The sequence below is a fragment of the Mus caroli genome, unplaced genomic scaffold (assembly GCF_978045245.1).
Source record: "Mus caroli unplaced genomic scaffold, Mus_caroli_1 scaffold_2, whole genome shotgun sequence".
NCBI lineage: Eukaryota > Metazoa > Chordata > Mammalia > Rodentia > Muridae > Mus > Mus caroli.
Genome location: NW_028227257.1, coordinates 29778242 through 29797604, shown reverse-complemented (window position 1 = coordinate 29797604; position 19363 = coordinate 29778242). Strand labels below are relative to the sequence as shown.

General features: G+C 40.5%; 1 pseudogene; it reads left to right on the top strand.

Annotated features, from left to right (window-relative positions):
* Positions 1 to 18102: 18102 nt before the first annotated feature.
* On the top strand, positions 18103 to 18840 carry LOC147005785 (putative U3 small nucleolar RNA-associated protein 11 pseudogene; annotated as a pseudogene).
* The last annotated feature ends 523 nt before the right edge of the window (positions 18841 to 19363 follow it).

The following is a 19363-nucleotide window of genomic DNA, read 5'->3' as shown; positions in this document are numbered from 1 at the left end:
TCACAGCTACGAACTTTGTCTCTGTAACTCCTTCCCTGGGTGTTTTGTTCCCAATTCTAAGAAGGTGCACAGTGTCCACACTTTGGTCTTCATTCTTCTTGAGTTTCATGCGTTTATCAAATTGTATCTTATATCTTGGGTATCCTAAGTTTTGGGCTAATATCCACTTATCAATGAATACATATTGTGTGAGTTCTTTTGTGATTGTGTTACTTCACTCAAGATGATGCCCTCCAGGTCCATCCATTTGGCTAGGAATTTCATAAATTCATTCTTTTTAATAGCTGAGTAGTACTCCATTGTGTAAATGTACCATAATTTCTGTATCCATTCCTCTGTTGAGGGACATCTGGGTTCTTTCCAGCTTCTGGCTATTATAAATAGGGCTGCTATGAACATAGTGGAGCATGTGTCCTTTTTACCGGTTGGGACATCTTCTGGATATATGCCCAGGAGAGGTATTGCTGGATCCTCCGGTAGTACTATGTCCAATTTTCTGAGGAACCGCCAGACTGATTTCCAGAGTGGTTGTACAAGCTTGCAATCCCACCAACAATGGAGGAGTGTTCCTCTTTCTCCACATCCTCGCCAGCATCTGCTGTCACCTGAATTTTTGATCTTAGCCATTCTGACTGGTGTGAGGTGGAATCTCAGGGTTGTTTTGATTTGCATTTCCCTGATGATTAAGGATGTTGAACATTTTTTCAGGTGCTTCTCTGCCATTCGGTATTCCTCAGGTGAGAATTCTTTGTTCAGTTCTGAGCCCCATTTTTTAATGGGGTTATTTGACTTTCTGGAGTCCACCTTCTTGAGTTCTTTATATATATTGGATATTAGTCCCTTATCTGATTTAGGATAGGTGAAGATCCTTTCCCAATCTGTTGGTGGATTTTTTGTCTTATTGATGGTGTCTTTAGCCTTGCAGAAGCTTTGTAGTTTCATGAGGTCCCACTTGTCAATTCTCGATCTTACAGCACAAGCCATTACTGTTCTATTCAGGAATTTTTCCCCTGTGCCCATATCTTCAAGGCTTTTCCCCACTTTCTCCTCTATAAGTTTCAGTGTCTCTGGTTTTATGTGAAGTTCCTTGATCCACTTAGACTTGACCTTAGTACAAGGAGATAGGAATGGATCAATTCCCATTCTTCTACATGTTAACAACCAGTTGTGCCAGCACCATTTGTTGAAAATGCTGTCTTTCTTCCACTGGATGTTTTTAGTTCCCTTGTCGAAGATCAAGTGACCATAGGTGTGTGGGTTCATTTCTGGGTCTTCAATTCTATTCCATTGGTCTATTTGTCTGTCACTATACCAGTACCATGCAGTTTTTATCACAATTGCTCTGTAGTAGAGCTTTAGGTCCGGCATGGTGATTCCACCAGAGGTTCTTTTATCCTTGAGAAGAGTTTTTGCTATCCTAGGTTTTTTGTTATTCCAGATGAATTTGCAGATTGCACTTTCTACTTCGTTGAAGAATTGATTTGGAATTTTGATGGGGATTGCATTGAATCTGTAGATTGCTTTTGGCAAGATAGCCATTTTTACAATGTTGATCCTGCCAATCCGTGAGCATGGGAGACCTTTCCATCTTCTGAGATCTTCTATAATTTCTTTCTTCAGAGACTTGAAGTTTTTATTATACAGATCTTTCACTTCCTTAGTTAGAGTCACGCCAAGATATTTTATATTATTTGTGACTATTGAGAAGGGTGTTGTTTCCCTAATTTCTTTCTCAGCCTGTTTATTCTTTGTGTAGAGAAAGGCCATTGATTTGTTTGAGTTAATTTTATATCCAGCTACTTCACCGAAGCTGTTTATCAGGCTTAGGAGTTCTCTGGTGGAATTTTTAGGGTCACTTATATATACTATCATATCATCTGCAAAAAGTGATATTTTGACTTCATCTTTTCCAATTTGTATCCCTTTGATCTCCTTTTGTTGTCGAATTGCTCTGGCTAGGACTTCAAGTACAATGTTGAATAGGTATGGAGAAAGTGGACAGCCTTGTCTAGTCCCTGATTTTAGAGGGATTGCTTCAAGCTTCTCACCATTTACTTTGATGTTGGCTACTGGTTTGCTGTAGATTGCTTTTATCATGTTTAGGTATGGGCCTTGAATTCCTGATCTTTCCAAGACTTTTATCATGAATGGGTGTTGGATCTTGTCAAATGCTTTTTCCGCATCTAAGGAGATGACCATGTGGTTTTTGTCTTTGAGTTTGTTTATATACTGGATTACGTTGATGGATTTCCGTATATTGAACCATCCCTGCATCCCTGGGATGAAACCTACTTGGTCAGGATGGATGATTGTTTTGATGTGTTCTTGGATTCGGTTAGCAAGAACTTTATTGAGGATTTTTGCATCAATATTCATAAGGGATATTGGTCTGAAGTTTTCTATCTTTGTTGGGTCTTTTTGTGGTTTAGGTATCAGAGTAATTGTGGCTACATAGAATGAGTTGGGTAGAGTACCTTCTGTTTCTATTTTGTGGAATAGTTTGTGAAGAACTGGGATTAGATCTTCTTTGAAGGTCTGATAGAACTCTGCACTAAACCCATCTGGTCCTGGGCTTTTTTTAGTTGGGAGACTATTAATGACTGCTTCTATTTCTTTGGGGGATATAGGGCTGTTTAGATCATTAACCTGATCTTGATTCAACTTTGGTACCTGGTATCTGTCTAGGAACTTCTCCATTTCATCCAGGTTCTCCAGTTTTGTTGAGTATAGCCTTTGGTAGAAGGATCTGATGGTGTTTTGCATGTCTTCAGGATCTGTTGTTATGTCTCCTTTTTCATTTCTGATTTTGTTAATTAGGATGCTTTCCCTGTGCCCTCTAGTGAGTCTGGCTAAGGGTTTATCTATCTTGTTGATTTTCTCAAAGAACCAGCTCCTTGATTGGTTGATTCTTTGAATAGTTTTTCTTGTTTCCACTTGGTTGATTTCACCCCTGAGTTTGATTATTTCCTGCCGTCTACTCCTCTTGGGTGAATTTGCTTCCTTTTGTTCTAGTGCTTTTAGGTGTGTTGTCAAGCTGCTAATGTGTGCTCTCTCTAGTTTCCTTTTGGAGGCACTCATAGCTATGAGTTTTCCTCTTAGAAATGCTTTCATTGCGTCCCATAAGTTTGGGTATGTTGTGGCTTCATTTTCATTGAACTCTAAAAAGTCCTTAATTTCTTTCTTTATTCCTTCCTTGACCAAGGTATCATTGAGAAGAGTGTTGTTCAGTTTCCACGTGAAGGTTGGCTTTCTATTATTTATTTTGTTATTGAAGATCAGCCTTAGTCCATGGTGATCTGATAGGATGCATGGGACAATTTCAATATTTTTATATCTGTTGAGGCCTGTTTTGTGACCAATTATGTGGTCAATTTTGGAGAAGGTACCATGAGGTGCTGAGAAGAAGGTATATCCTTTTGTTTTAGGATAGAATGTTCTGTAGATATCTGCCAGATCCATTTGATTCATAATTTCTGTTAGTTTCACTGTGTCCCTGTTTAGTTTCTGTTTCCATGATCTGTCCATTGGTGAAAGTGGTGTGTTGAAGTCTCCCACTATTATTGTATGAGGTGCCATGTGTGCTTTGAGCTTTACTAAAGTTTCTTTAATGAATGTGGCTGCCTTTGTATTTGGAGCATAGATATTCAGGATTGATAGTTCCTCTTGGAGGATTTTACCTTTGATGAGTATGAAGTGTCCCTCCCTGTCTTTTTTAATGACTTTGGGTTGGAAGTCAATCTTATCAGATATTAGAATGGCTACTCCAGCTTGTTTCTTCATGCCATTTGCTTGGAAAATTGTTTTCCAGCCTTTCATTCTGAGGTAGTGTCTATCCTTTTCTCTGAGATGAGTTTCCTGTAAGCAGCAAAATGTTGGGTCTTGTTTGTGTAGCCAGTTTGTTAGTCTATGTCTTTTTATCGGGGAGTTGAGTCCATTGATATTAAGAGATATTAAGGAAAAGTAATTGTTGTTTCCTGTTATTTTTGTTGTTAAAGTTGGCATTTTGTTCTTGTGGCTGTCTTCTTTTAGATTTGTTGAGGGATTACCTTCTTGTTGTTTCTAGGGCGTGGTTCCTGTCCTTGTATTGGTTTTTTTCTGTTATTATCCTTTGAAGGGCTGGATTCGTGGAGAGATAATGTGTGAATTTGGTTTTGTCGTGGAATACTTTGGTTTCTCCATCTATGTTAATTGAGAGTTTGGCTGGGTATAGTAGCCTGGGCTGGAATTTGTGTTCTTTTAGTGTCTGTATAACATCCGTCCAGGATCTTCTGGCTTTCATAGTCTCTGGTGAAAAATCTGGTGTAATTCTGATAGGCTTGCCTTTATATGTTACTTGGCCTTTTTCTCTTACTGCTTTTAGTATTCTATCTTTATTTAGAGCATTTGTTGCTCTGATTATTATGTGTCGGGAGGTATTTCTTTTCTGGTACAGTCTATTTGGAGTTCTGTAGGCTTCTTGTATGTTCATGGGCATCTCTTTCTTTAGATTTGGGAAGTTTTCTTCTATAATTTTGTTGAAGATGTTTGCTGGTCCTTTGAGTTGAAAATCTTCATTCTCATCCACTCCTATTATCCGTAGGTTTGGTCTTCTCATTGCGTCCTGTATTTCTTGGATGTTTTGAGTTAGGATCTTTTTGCATTTTACATTTTCCTTGATTGTTGTGCCGATGTTCTCTATGGAATCTTCTGCACCTGAGATTCTCTCTTCCATCTCTTGTATTCTGTTGCTGATGCTCATATCTATGGTTCCAGATTTCTTTCCTAGGGTTTCTATCTCCAGTGTTGCCTCATTTTGGGTTTTCTTTATTGTGTCTACTTCCCTTTTTAGGTCTAGTATGGTTTTGTTCATTTCCATCATCTGTTTGGATGTGTTTTCCTGTTTTTCTGTAAGGACTTCTACCTGTTTGATTATGTTATCGTGTTTTTCTTTAAGGATTTGTAACTCTTTAGCAGTGTTCTCCTGCAATTCTTTAAGGGATTTTTGTGCTTTCTCTTTATTGTCTTCTGCCTGTTTAGCAGTGTTCTCCTGCATTTCTTTAAGTGTGTTATTAAAGTCCTTCTTGAAGTTCTCTATCATCATCAGGAGATATGCTTTTAAATCCGTGTCTAGCTTTTCCGGTGTGTTGGGGTGCCCTGGACTGGGCGAAGTGGGGGTGCTGGGTTCTGATGATGGTGAGTGGTCTTGGTTTCTGTTAGTAAGATTATTACGTTTACCTTTCGCCATCTGGTAATCTCTGGGGTTAGTTGTTATCGTTGTCACTGTTTAAAGATTGGAGCAGAAGCTGTGTTCCACTCACCAGCAGTCTCTAAATCCTGCGGCGGGGGTCGTGGGTAGCTGAAGGTACCCCGGTGCTGGTCCAGCCGGAAGAGGCCTGTGGTCCTACACAGGCCGTTTTTCTGCTTCCCTAACTAATGCAGTCTCTGGTCCCGCGTGCAATTGGATTGGAGCAGAAGCTGTGTTCCACTCTCCAGAAGTTTTAAGATCCTGTGGTGGGTGTTGTGGGTAGCTGGTGAGTGTCAGCCGACCCTGCGCCCCAGCTGCCCAGGTGCTTTTCTGACCGGAAGAGGGTTGTGGCCCTATGTAGGCCGGATTTCTCTCTCCCCAACCAGAGCAGTCTCAGGTCCCGCGTGATTGGACTGGAACAGAAGCTGTGTTCCACTCACCAGCAGTCCCAAAATCCTGTGGCGGGGGTCGTGGGTAGCTGGCGGGTGTCAGGCAACCCTGCACTCCTGCTACCCTGGCGCTGATCCGGCCGGATGAGGCCTGTGGCCCTACTCAGGCCGGTTTCTGCTTCCCTAACTAATGCAGTCTCAGGTCCCGCGCAATTGGATTGGAGCAGAAGCTGTGTTCCACTCACCAGCAGTCCCAAAATCCTGCGGCGGGGGTCATGGGTAGCTGGCGGGTGTCAGGCAACCCTGCGCTCCCGCTACCCCGGCGCTGATCCGGCCGGATGAGGCCTGTGGCCCTACTCAGGCCGGTTTCTGCTTCCCTAACTAATGCAGTCTCAGGTCCCGCGCAATTGGATTGGAGCAGAAGCTGTGTTCCACTCACCAGCAGTCCCAAAATCCTGCGGCGGGGGTCGTGGGTAGCTGGCGGGTGTCAGGCAACCCTGCGCTCCCGCTACCCCGGCGCTGATCCGGCCGGATGAGGCCTGTGGCCCTACTCAGGCCGGTTTCTGCTTCCCTAACTAATGCAGTCTCAGGTCCCGCGCAATTGGATTGGAGCTGAAGCTGTGTTCCACTCACCAGCAGTCCCAAAATCCTGCGGCGGGGGTCGTGGGTAGCTGGCGGGTGTCAGGCAACCCTGCGCTCTCGCTACCCCGGCGCTGATCCAGCCGGATGAGGCCTGTGGTCCTACTCAGGCCGGTTTCTGCTTCCCTACCTAATGCAGTCTCAGGTCCCGCGCAATTGGATTGGAGCAGAAGCTGTGCTCCACTCACCAGAAGTCTTAAGATCCTGTGGCGGGTGTTGTGGGTAGCTGGCCTCATTTATATTTCAATCAACATTTCCTTTTTCATCCAGGATGGTAAACATTGTCCTTTTTGACAATAAGAAATGTTCTTAAAATCTGTGTCTCAATGAAGCACATAAGCTTCTTATCAGTTAGGCTGCAAACACATTCTTCAGCTCATATTTTGTTTTTTTCTGGTGATATTTTCCTGTAGCTCATTGATTCTTTTTATTTTCCGACAGATATAGAATATCACCATTTCCCATCAATCTAAATATATATCCTCATAGATATATTAGGTTTCCACTCACAATTGTCAATGAATTCACATTTCCTCCTCAGAATGTTGTGGTTCCCTAACATTTCTTCTAGTCTTGCCTTCATTTAGAGTCTTTTGGAGTGTTGAGTCAGTGGGTCAATCAGCGCTCAGCATTTCTTCTAATATTATAATGTTTCTAAACAGTAATTTCTCCTTAACTTTATGATTTGAAATGCCATCTATCACCTGCACAAAATGTGAATACATTTTATGTATTTTGGAGCCCTGTCTACCCCATGAAAATCCTCAGTAGTCCCAAACCTAAAGAAAGAGATGCCCATGAACATACAAGAAACCTACAGATAGACTAGACCAGATAGACTAGACCAGAAAAGAAATTCCCCCTGATACATGATAATCAGAACAACAAATGCACTAAATAAAGATAGAATATTAAAAGCAGTAAGGGAAAAAGGTCAAGTAACATATAATGGCAGGCCTATTAGAATTACACCAGACTTCTCACCAGAGACTATGAAAGCCAGAAGATCCTGGACAGATGTTATACAGACCCTAAGAGAACACAAATGCCAGCCCAGGCTACTATAACCAGCAAAACTCTCAATTACCATAGATGGAGAAAAGAAAGTATTCCATGATAAAACCAAATTCACATAATATCTTTCCACAAATCCAGCCCTTCAAAGGATAATAATGGGAAAATACCAACACAAGGAGAAAAACTACACCCTAGAAAAAGCAAGAAAGCAGTCCTTCAACAAACCTAAAAGAAGACAGCCACTAGAACAGAATCCCAACTTTAACAACAAAAAAAAAAAAAAACAGGAATCAACAATTACTTTTCTTTAATTTCTCTTAACATCAATGGACTCAATTCCCCAATTTAAAAAAAAAAAAAAAAAAAAACAACACATAGACTAATAGACTGGCTACACAAACAGGACCCAACATTTTGCTGCTTACAAGAAACCCAACTCAGGGAAAGAGGCAGACACTACCTCAAAGTGAAAGGCTGGAAAATAATTTTCCAAGAAAATGGTCAGAAGAAACAAGCTGGAGTAGCCATTCTAATATCGAATAAAATTGACTTCTAACCCAGAGTTATCAAAAAAGAAAAGGAGGGGCACTTTATACACATCAAAGGTAAACTCTACCAAGAAGAACTCTCAATTCTGAATATCTATGCTCCAAATGCAAGGACAGCCACATTCATTAAAGAAACTTTAGTAAAGCTCAAAGCACACATTGCACCTCACACAATAATAGTGGGAGACTTCAACATCCCACTTTCACCAATGGACAGATCCTGGAAACAGAAACTAAACAGAGACACAGGGACACTAACAGAAGTTATGAAACAAATGGATTTAATAGATATCTACAGAACATTTTTTATATTTTTTAATTAGATATTTTCTTAATATACATTTCAAATTTCAAATGCTATCCTGAAAGTTCCCTATACCCTTCCCCTGCCCTGAACCGCTATGTACCTGTACTGGCTATTTTTGTGTCAACTTGACACAGCTGGAGTTATCACAGAGAAAGGAGCTTCATTTGAGAAAATGCCTCCATGAGATCCAACTGTAAGGCATTTTCTCAATTAATGATCAAGGGGGAAAGGCCCCTTGTGGGTGGGACCATCCCTGGGCCGGTAGTCTTGAGTTCTATAAGAGAGTAGGCTGAGCAAGCCAGGGGAGGCAAGCCAGTAAAGAACATCCCTCCATGGCCTCTGCATCAGCTCCTGCTCCCTGACCTGTTTGAGTTCCAGTCCTGACTTCCTTTGGTGATGAACAGCAGCATGGAATTGTAAGCCGAATAAACCCTTTCCTCCCCAACTTGCTTCTTGGTCATACTGTTTGTGCAGGAATAGAAACCCTGACTAAGACAAATTGGTACCAGCAGAGTGGGGTATTCCTGTGACAACCTGACCATGTTTTGGGGAAGACTGCGGAAGGACTTTGGAACTTTGGGCTTGAAGATCCATTCGTTGTTAAGAGCTCTGTCAGATGTTGTGTAGGAGCTTGGAAGATAATGTTGAGAACGTGCAAAAGATGGAGGTCTGGTTTGTGAAATTTCAGAGGGAAAATTAAAGACTCTTTTCAGGGCCATTGTTATTTTGGTTGTGAAGATTCTGTAGTTCTGGTTAGCTGGGGCTGAAGAATCAGCTGTGATTAACAAGATACCAGAACTACTAAAGCAAAAACTTTGCATTACTGGGACTATTGATGCTGGTTAGCTGGAGCTAAGAAATTAGCGGTGATTAAGAAGAGACCAGCATCGTTGAGGTGACATCTTCTGGGAAGTGTTTTCTGAAAGCACAAGGAGGCTGTGTTCCAGAGATAGGCAAGGTTGTACTCCTTCTGCAGTGGGACTTGGTAATGTGTAAGGGTCACCCAGGTGGTACTGGATTTGAAGGCATGAAGGGGTCACACAGAGCAGCTGAGGCTCGGCACTGTGAGAGGCCATGGAAGGCCATTGGTGAAGGTGCAGCCTCAGTTGCAATTGATGGCCCAGGACTGAAGGGGTCATGCAGTGTTTTGGAGATGCCAGTACCATGAGATGACCACCAAGAGCAGCAGCAGCAGTGGAGTACAGGCATCTGGAGCCTAGAAGACGACGTGTGTGCTACAAAGGGCATGGCTGGAGAAGTGACCCAAGCCCTTGGAGGAGCCCAGAAGATTGTGAGTGGGATCCCAGATGTTGGACGGTTGGAGATTGATTTTTGCTTTGATTGTGACTGTGCCCTGATATTTTCCCTCTTGAAGAAACTGTTTTAGTGGAGCCCACAGTTAAGAGACTTTTAATTATAAAAAGTCTTTGGATTTTAAAAGAGATGGATATTTTTAAGAGATTGAAAATTTAAGAACATGTAAAGACTGTGGGACTTTTAAAGTTATTTAGATCTTGGGGATGAATACAAATGTAAAGGTTGAGGCTTACTAGTGATGTGTTTGTGTGTCAAGTTGACAAGGGGTCAATTGTACTGGCTATTTTTGTGTCAACTTGACACAGCTGGAGTTATCACAGAGAAAGGAGCTTCATTTGAGAAAATGCCTCCATGAGATCCAACTGTAAGGCATTTTCTCAATTAATGATCAAGGGGGAAAGGCCCCTTGTGGGTGGGACCATCCCTGGGCTGGTAGTCTTGAGTTCTATAAGAGAGTAGGCTGAGCAAGCCAGGGGAGGCAAGCCAGTAAAGAACATCCCTCCATGGCCTCTGCATCAGCTCCTGCTCCCTGACCTGTTTGAGTTCCAGTCCTGACTTCCTTTGGTGATGAACAGCAGCATGGAATTGTAAGCCGAATAAACCCTTTCCTCCCCAACTTGCTTCTTGGTCATAATGTTTGTGCAGGAATAGAAACCCTGACTAAGACAGTACCCAATCCTACTTCTCGGCCATGGCATTGCCCTGTACTGGGGCATATAAAGTTTGCAATACCAAGGGGCCTCTCTTCCGAGTGATGGTCAACTAGGCCATCTTATGCTACATATGCAGCTAGAGACACAAGCTCTGGGGGGGTACTGGTTAGTTCATATTGTTGTTTCACCTATAGGGTTGCAGACCCCTTCAGCTCCTTGGATGCTTTCTCTAGATTGTCCATTGGGGGCCCTGTGTTCCATCTTATAGATGACTTCTACAGAACATTTTATCCTAAAACAAAAGGATATACCTTCTTCTCAGCACCACATGGTACCTCCTCCAAAATTGACCATATAATTGGTCACAAAACAAACCTCAACACATACAAAAATATTGAAATTATCCCATGCATCCTATCAGATCACCACAGACTAAGGCTGATCTTCAATAACAACATAAATAATAGAAAGCCAACATTCATGTGGAAAGTGAACAACACTCTACTCAATGATACCTTGGTCAAGGAAGCAATAAAGAAATTAAAGACTTTTTAGAGTTTAATGAGAATGAAGTCACAACATACCCAAACTTATAAGACACAATGAAGGCAGTCCTAAGAGGAAAACTCATAGCCCTGAGTGCCTCCAAAAAGAAACTAGAGAAAGCATACACTAGCAGTCTGGCAACACATCTAGAAGCTCTAGAATAAAAGGAAGCAAATTCACCAAAGAGTAGATGTCAGGAAATAATCAAACTTAGGGCTGAAATCAACCAAGTGGAAATAAAAAGAACTATTCAAAGAATCAACCAAACCAGAAGCTGGTTCTTTGAGAAAATCAACAAGATAGATAAACCCTTAGCCAGACTAACTAGGGGGCACAGGGGCAATATTCTAATTACAAAATCAGAAATGAAAAAGGAGACATAACAACAGAACCTGAGGAAATCCAAAACATCATCAGATCCTACTATAAAAGGCTATACTCAACAAAACTGGAAAACCTGGAAGAAGTGAACAACTTCCTAAACAGATACCAGGTACCAAAGTTAAATCAGGATCAGATTAACAATCTAAAAAGTCCCATTTCTCCTAAAGAAATAGAATCAGTCATCAGTTGTCTCCCAACCAAAAAAAGCCCAGGACCAGATGGGTTTAGTGCAGAATTCTATCAGACCTTCAAAGAAGACCTAATTCCAACTCTCCTCAAACTATTCCACAAAATAGAAACAGAAGATACTCTACCCAATTCATTCTATGAAGCCACAATTACTCTGATACCTAAACCACACAAAGATCGAACAAAGAAAGAGAACTTCAGACCAATTTCCCTTATGAATATTGATGCAAAAATACTTAATAAAACTCTCACAAACCGGATCCAAGAACACATCAAAATGATCATCCATCATGACCAAGTAGGCTTCATCCCAGGGATGCAAGGATGGCTTAATATACGGAAATCCATCAACATAATTCACTATACAAACAAACTCAAAGACAAAAACTGCATGATCATCTGGTTAGATGCTGAGAAAGCATTTGACAAAATCCAACACCCATTCATGATAAAAGTCTTGGAATGATCAGAAATTCAAGGCCCATACCTAAACATAACAAAAGCAATCTACCACAAACCAGTAGCTAACATCAAACTAAATGGAGAGAAATTCGAAGCAATCCCACTAAAATCAGGGACTAGACAAGGCTGCCCACTTTCTCCCTACTTATTCAATATAGTACTTGAAGTCCTTGCCAGAGCAATTAGACAACAGAAGGAGGTCAAGGGGATACAAATTGGAAAGGAAGAAGTCAAAATATCACTATTTGCAGATGATATGATAGTACATATAAGTGACCCTAATAACTCCACCAGAGAACTCCTAAACCAGATAAACAGGTTCAGTGCACTACTTGGATATAAAATAAACTCAAACAAATCAATGTCCTTTCTCTACACAAAGAATAAACAGGCTGAGAAAGAAATTAAGGAACCAACACCCTTCACAATAGTCACAAATAACATAAAATACCTTGGTGTGACTCAAATAAGGAAGTGAAAGATCTGTATGATAAGAACTTCAAGTCTCTGAAGAAAGAAATTGAAGAAGATCTCAGAAGATAGAAAGATCTCCCATGCTCATGGATTGGCAATATTAATATAGACAAAGTGGCTATCCTGCCGAATGCAAGCTACAGATTCAATGCCATCCCCATCAAAATTCTAACTCAATTATTCACTGAGTAAGAAAGGGCAATTTGCAAATTCATCTGGAATAACAAAAAAACCGAGGATAGAAAAAACTATTCTCAACAATAAAAGAACCTCTGGTGGAATCACCATGCCTGACTTCAAGTTGTACTACAGACCAATTGTGATAAAAACTGCATGGTACTGGTACAGCGACAGACAGGTAGATCAATGGAATAGAATTGAAGATCCCAAAATGAATCCACACACCTATAGTCACTTGATCTTTGACAAAGGAGTTAAAACCATCCAGTGGAAAAAAGACAGCATTTTCAAGAAATGGTGCTGGCACAATTGGCAGTTATCATGTAGAAGAATGTGAATTGATCCATTCTTATCTCCTTTTACAAAGGTCAAATATAAGTGGATCAAAGACCTCTACATCAGAACTAGAGATACTGAAATTTATAGAGGAGAAAGTGGGGAAAAACCTTAAAGATATGGGCACTGGGGAAAAATTCCTAAACAGAACAGCAATGGCTTGTGCTGCAAGATCAAAAATTGACAAATCGGACCTCATTAAATTGCAAAGCTTCTGTAAGGCAAAAGACACTATCAATAAGACAAAAAGGCCACCAACAGATTGGGAAAGGATTTTTACCAATCCTAAATCTGATAGGGGACTAATATCCAATATATATAAAGAACTCAAGAAGGTGGCCTCCAGAAAATCAAATAACCCCATTAAAAATTGGATACAGAGCTAAACAAAGAATTCTCAACTGAGGAATACCAAAGGGCTAAGAAGCACCTGAAAAAATGTTCAACATCCTTAATCATCAGGGAAATGCAAATCAAAACAACCCTGAGATTCCACCTCACTCTAGTCAGAATGGCTAAGGTCAAAAATTCATGTGACAGCAGATGCTGGCGAGGATGTGGAGAAAGAGAAACACTCCTCCATTGCTGGTAGGATTGCAAGCTTGTACAACCACTTTGGAAATCAGTCTGGCTGTTCCTCAGAAAATTGGACATAATACTAATGGAAGATCCAGCAATACCTCTCCTAGGCATATACCCAGAAGATGTTACAACTGGTAATAAGGACACATGCTCCCCTATGTTCATAGCAGCCTTATTTCCAGAAGCTGGAAAGAACCCAGATGTCCCTCAACAGAGGAATGGATACAGAAAATGTGGTACATTACACAATGGAGTACTACACAACTATTAAAAACAATGAATTTATGAAATTCTTGAGCAAATGGATGTATCTGGAGGATATCATGCCTAGTGAGGTAACCCAATCACAAAAGAAGTCACTTGATATGCACTCACTGATAAGTGGATATTAGCCCAGAAACTTAGAATACCCAAGATACAATTTGGAAAGCACATGAAACTCAAGAACAAGGAAGTCTAAATTTTGGATACTTTGTTCCTTCTTAGAATGGGGAACAAAACACTCATGGAAGGAGTTACAGAGACAAAGTTTGGAGCTAAGATGAAAGGATGGACCATCCAGAGACTAACCCACCCGGGGATCCATCCCATAATCAACCACCAAACCCAGACACTATTGCATATGCCAGCAAGATTATGCTGAGAGGACCCTGATGTAGCTGTCTCGTGTGAGGCTATGCCAGTGCCTGGCAAATACAGAAGTGGCTGCTCACAGTCATCTATAGGATGGAACACAGTGCCCCCAATGGAGGAGCTAGAGAAAGTACCCAAGGAGCTAAAGTGGTCTGCAACTCTACAGGTGGAACAAAAATATGAATTAATCAGTACCCCACAGAGCTCGTGTCTCTAGCTGCATATGTAGCAGAAGATGGCCTAGTTGGCCATCATTGGGAAGAAGATGGCCCCTTGGTCTTGCAAACTTTGTATGCCCCAGTACAGGGGAATGCCAGGGCCAAGAGGTGGGAGTGGGTGGGTAGGGTAGCGGGGGGGGGGGGAGGTTATAGGGAACTTTCGGGATAGTATCTGAAATGTAAATAAAGGAAATATCTAATAAAAAATTCTCAGTAGTAAAATCCAGATATTGCACTCTCATAGCACATCTTAGCCTTACTATGACGATTTTATCCTTATGATTATCCTGTCTATAAAGTTCCCTGTTGATTCCCACATATAATATCAGTATTTGAAAGGGAGTTGCTCTGATTTTGAGTCAATGGTCAGATCTGCAGTAGTGATTTATTATAGCTGTTGCGATGACAGTTTGACTTGTTCACATCCATTTTTACTTCAGATAATCAAACTTCATGTGATTATGGTAAATCTTTCATAGGACATTAATAACTCACTTAAAGAAATACAGGAGAACACTGCTAAACAGGTAGAAGACATTAAAGAGGAAACACAAAAGTCCCTTAAAGAATTGCAGGGAAAACACAACCAAACAGGTGATGGAATTGAATAAAACCATACTAGACCTAAAAAGGGAAGTAGACACAATAAAGAAAACCCAAAGTGAGGCAACGCTGGAGATAGAAACACTAGGAAAGAAATCTGGAACCATAGATATGAGCATCAGCAACAGAATACAAGAGATGGAAGAGAGAATCTCAGGTGCAGAAGATTCCATAGAGAACATCGGCACAACAATCAAAGAAAATGCAAAATTCAAAAAGATCCTAACTCAAATCATCCAGGAAATCCAGGACACAATGAGAAGACCAAGTCTACGGATAATAGGAGTAGATGACAATGAAGACTTTCAACTCAAAGGACTGGCAAATATCTTCAACAAAATTATAGAAGAAAACTTCCCAAACCTAAAGAAAGAGATGCCCATGAAAATACAAGAAGCCTACAGAACTCCAAATAGACTGGACCAGAAAAGAATTTCCTCCCGACACATAATAATCAAAACAACAAATGCACTAAATAAAGAGAGAATACTAAAAGCAGTAAGGGAAAAAGGTCAAGTAATATATAAAGGCAAGCCTATCAGAATTACACCAGATATTTCACCAGAGACTATGAGAGCCAGAAGGGCCTGGACAGATGTTGTACAGACACTAAGAGAACACAAATTCCAGCCCAGGCTAATATACCCAGCCAAACTCTCAATTACCATAGATGGAGAAAACAAAGTATTCCATGACAAAACCAAATTCACCATTAACTTTCCACGAACCCAGCCCTTCAAAGGATAATAACAGAAAAAAAAACCAATACAAGGACGGAAACCACGTCCTAGAAAAAACAGGAAGGTAATCCCTCAACAAACCTAAAAGAAGACAACCACAAGAACAGAATGCCGATTTTAACAACAAAAATAATAGGAACAACAATTGCTTTTCTTTAACATCTCTTAATATCAATGAGCTCAACTCCCCAATAAAAAGACATAGACTAACAGACTGGCTACACAAATAGGACCCAACATTTTGCTGCTTACAGGAAACTAATCTCAGAGAAAAAGATAGACACTACCTCAGAATGAAAGGCTGGAAAACAATTTTCCAAGCAAATGGGATGAAGAAACAAGCTGGAGTAGCCATTCTAATATCGAATAAAATCAACTTCCAACCCAAAGTCATCAAAAAAGACATGGAAGGGCACTTCATACACAACCAAGTTAAAATCCTCCAAGAGGAACTATCAATTCTGAATATCTATGCTCCAAATACAAGGGCAGCCACATTCATTAAAGAAACTTTAGTAAATCTCAAAGCACACATTGCACCTCACACAATAATAGTGGGAGAATTCAACACAGCACCTTCACCAATGGACAGATCATGGAAACAGAAACTAAACAGGGACACAGTGAAACTAACAGAGGTTATGAAACAAATGGATCTGAAAGATATCTACAGAACATTTTAACCTAAAACAAAAGGATATACCTTCTTCTCAGCACCTCATGGTGCCTTCTCCAAAACTGACCACATAATTGGTCACAAAACAAGCATCAACATATACAAAAATATTGAAATTGTCCCATGCACCCTATCAGATCACCATGGACTAAGGCTGATCTTCAATAACAAAACGAATAAGAGAAAGTCAACATTCACAAGGAAACTGAACAACACTCTTCTCAATGATACCTTGGTCAAGGAAGGAATAAAGAAAGAAATTAAAGACTTTTTGGAGTTTAATGAAAATAGAGCCACAACATACCCGAACTTATGGGACACAATGAAAGCATTTCTAAGAGGAAAACTCATAGCTCTGAGTGCCTCCAAAAAGAAACTAGAGAGAGCACACATTAGCAGCTTGACAACACTCCTAAAAGCTCTAGAAAAAAGGAAGCAAATTCACCCAAGAGGAGTAGAAGGCAGGAAATATTCAAACTAGGGGGCGAAATCAACCAAGTGGAAACAAGAAGAACTATTCAAAGAATCAACCAATTGAGGAGCTGGTTCTTTGAGAATATCAACAAGATAGATAAACATTTAGCCAGACTCACTAGAGGGCACAGGAAAAGCATCCTAATTAACAAAATCAAAAATGAAAAGGGAGACATAACAACAGATCCTGAAGAAATCCAAAACACCATCAGATCCTTCTACAAAAGGCTATACTCAACAAAACTGGAGAACCTGGATGAAATGGACAAGTTTCTAGACAGATACCAGGTACCAAGTTAAATCAAGATCAGGTTAATGATCTAAACAGTCCTATATCCCCTAAAGAAATAGAAGCAGTCATTAATAGTCTCCCAACCAAAAAAAGCCCAGGACCAGATGGGTTTAGTGCAGAGTTCTATCAGACCTTCAAAGAAAATCTAATCCCAGTTCTTCACAAACTATTCCACAAAATAGAAACAGAAGGTACTCTACCCAACTCATTCTATGAAGCCACAATTACTCTGATACCTAAACCACAAAAAGACCCAACAAAGATAGAGAACTTCAGACCAAATTCCCTTATGAATATCGATGCAAAAATTCTCAATAAAGCTCTCACTAACCGAATCCAAGAACACATCACAACAATCATCCATCCTGACTAAGTAGGTTTCATCCCAGGGAAATCCATCAACGTAATCCAGTATATAAACAAACTCAAAGACAAAAACCACATGATCATCTCGTTAGATGTGGAGAAAGCATTTGACAAAATCCAACACCCATTCGTGATAAAAGGCTTGGAAAGATTAGCAATTCAAGGCCCATACCTAACCATGATAAAAGCAATCTACAGCAAACCAGTAGCCAACATCAAAGTAAATGGTGAGAAGCTGGAAGAAATCCCACTAAAATCAGGGACTAGACAAGACTGTCCACTCTCTCCCTACCTATTCAACATTGTACTTGAAGTCCTAGCCAGAGCAATTAGACAACAAAAGGAGATCAAGGGGATCAAAATTGGAAAGGAAGAAGTCAAAATATCACTTTTTGCAGATGATATGATAGTACATGTAAGTGACCCTAAAAATTCCACAAGAGAAGTCCTAAACCTGATAAACAGCTTCGGTGAAGTAGCTGGATATAAAATTAACTCAAACAAGTCAATGGCCTTTCTATACACAAAGAATAAACAGGCTGAGAAAGAAATTAGGGAAACAACACCCTTCTCAATAGTCACAAATAATATACAATACCTTGGCGTGACTCTAACTAAGGAAGTGAAAGATCTGTATGATAAGAACTTCAAGTCCCTGAAGAAAGAAATTAAAGAAGATCATATCTGGTGGTTGTGATATTGTGTTTCTTATACTAAATAAGTTTTCCTAGAGGTGTTCAGTTCCACACACAGTATGAAGTTTTTCCACTAAAATTCTGAATCTTATAGTTGTCCTATATATTTTGGTTACTCCACAACTTCCATTTGAATTGATGGAGAACCCAAAAGTTAAATGGCAGATTTTCTTCAGCTGATGAGAACTCAGGACATCAAGTCCATAGAGATGAAAAAGATTGCAGAAGCAAAGAAAATTGAAAGACTGAAATTAGAGCGCCATCTGCTGGATTTCCAGGGGGAAGCAGCAGAATAAGCACCTCCTCCCCCTCCCCCTCCCCCTCCCCTTCCCCCCTTCCCCCTCCCTCCCCTTCCCCCCTCCCCCTCCCCCTACCCTTCTTCCCCCTCCTCCTCCTTCGATATTTTCTTTATTTACATTTCAAGTGTTATTCCCTTTCCTAGTTTCCCCTCCGAAAATCCCCTATCCCCTTCCTGCTCCCTCTGCTCCTCAACCCACCCCACCCCCCGCCAGCTTCCTGGCCCTGGTATTACCCTATACTGGAGCATAGCATGTGTTCTTTTTTGACACGGAAAAGGAAGTTGAACAGTTTGATGTTTCGACTAACTTGCAAACGGCCCCAGAACTAGTTGACAGGGTCTTTAATACACCCAGGATAGAGACCTTGCAGAAGGAGAGAGTGAAAGAAGTCACTCATCAGACTGGACTCAAGCAGATAGCCAAAGAGAGACAAAAGCAGTATGACTGCTTGACACAGCACACTGAGCAGGAGAAGGAGCTGTTCATTGTTCCATAGAAAATCCAAACACGCAAATACCTTATGGATAAAACTAAGCAGGTTAGGTGAAGAAAGAAACAGTGAACTCCCCAGCTATTTACAGGTTCCAGACTCTCTGAAAATGTTGATCTTTTAAAAATAAGCCTCAGCATTCTGTATGGAAAAGAATTCTTTTCCTTTTACCCCTTTCTTTTATAATAACTTCAGATTTTACTAGTTCAAGCTGCTCGGTCTTCTTGTTTTGTAATCATGACTTACTGTCAACCTGATACTTGATATCATCCTATGAGAATAGTAAACCCCCTTTCTATGAAAATAGTAAAGGCTCTCTCTCTCTCTCTCTCTCTCTCTCTCTCTCTCTCTCTCTCTCTCTCTCTCTCTCTCGGCAACATATTTAATCACAAATAAAAAGTCCACAGGTAGTTCAAATTTGATGACAATAGAGGATATGATTCTATCTAGTTTTTACAATGAAACTGGCACAAAATTTCAACTTTCCTCTGCCTTTAAGGAGCTGAATCAGGTCCTCCACCTTTCTCATCCCGTCTTCTTAATGAGAAGCTCCCCTTACAAAATCTATTCCCAGCACAGAAATGTACCTCACAGCTTGGATTTTTAAATTTTTATTTAAAAATTTTTACT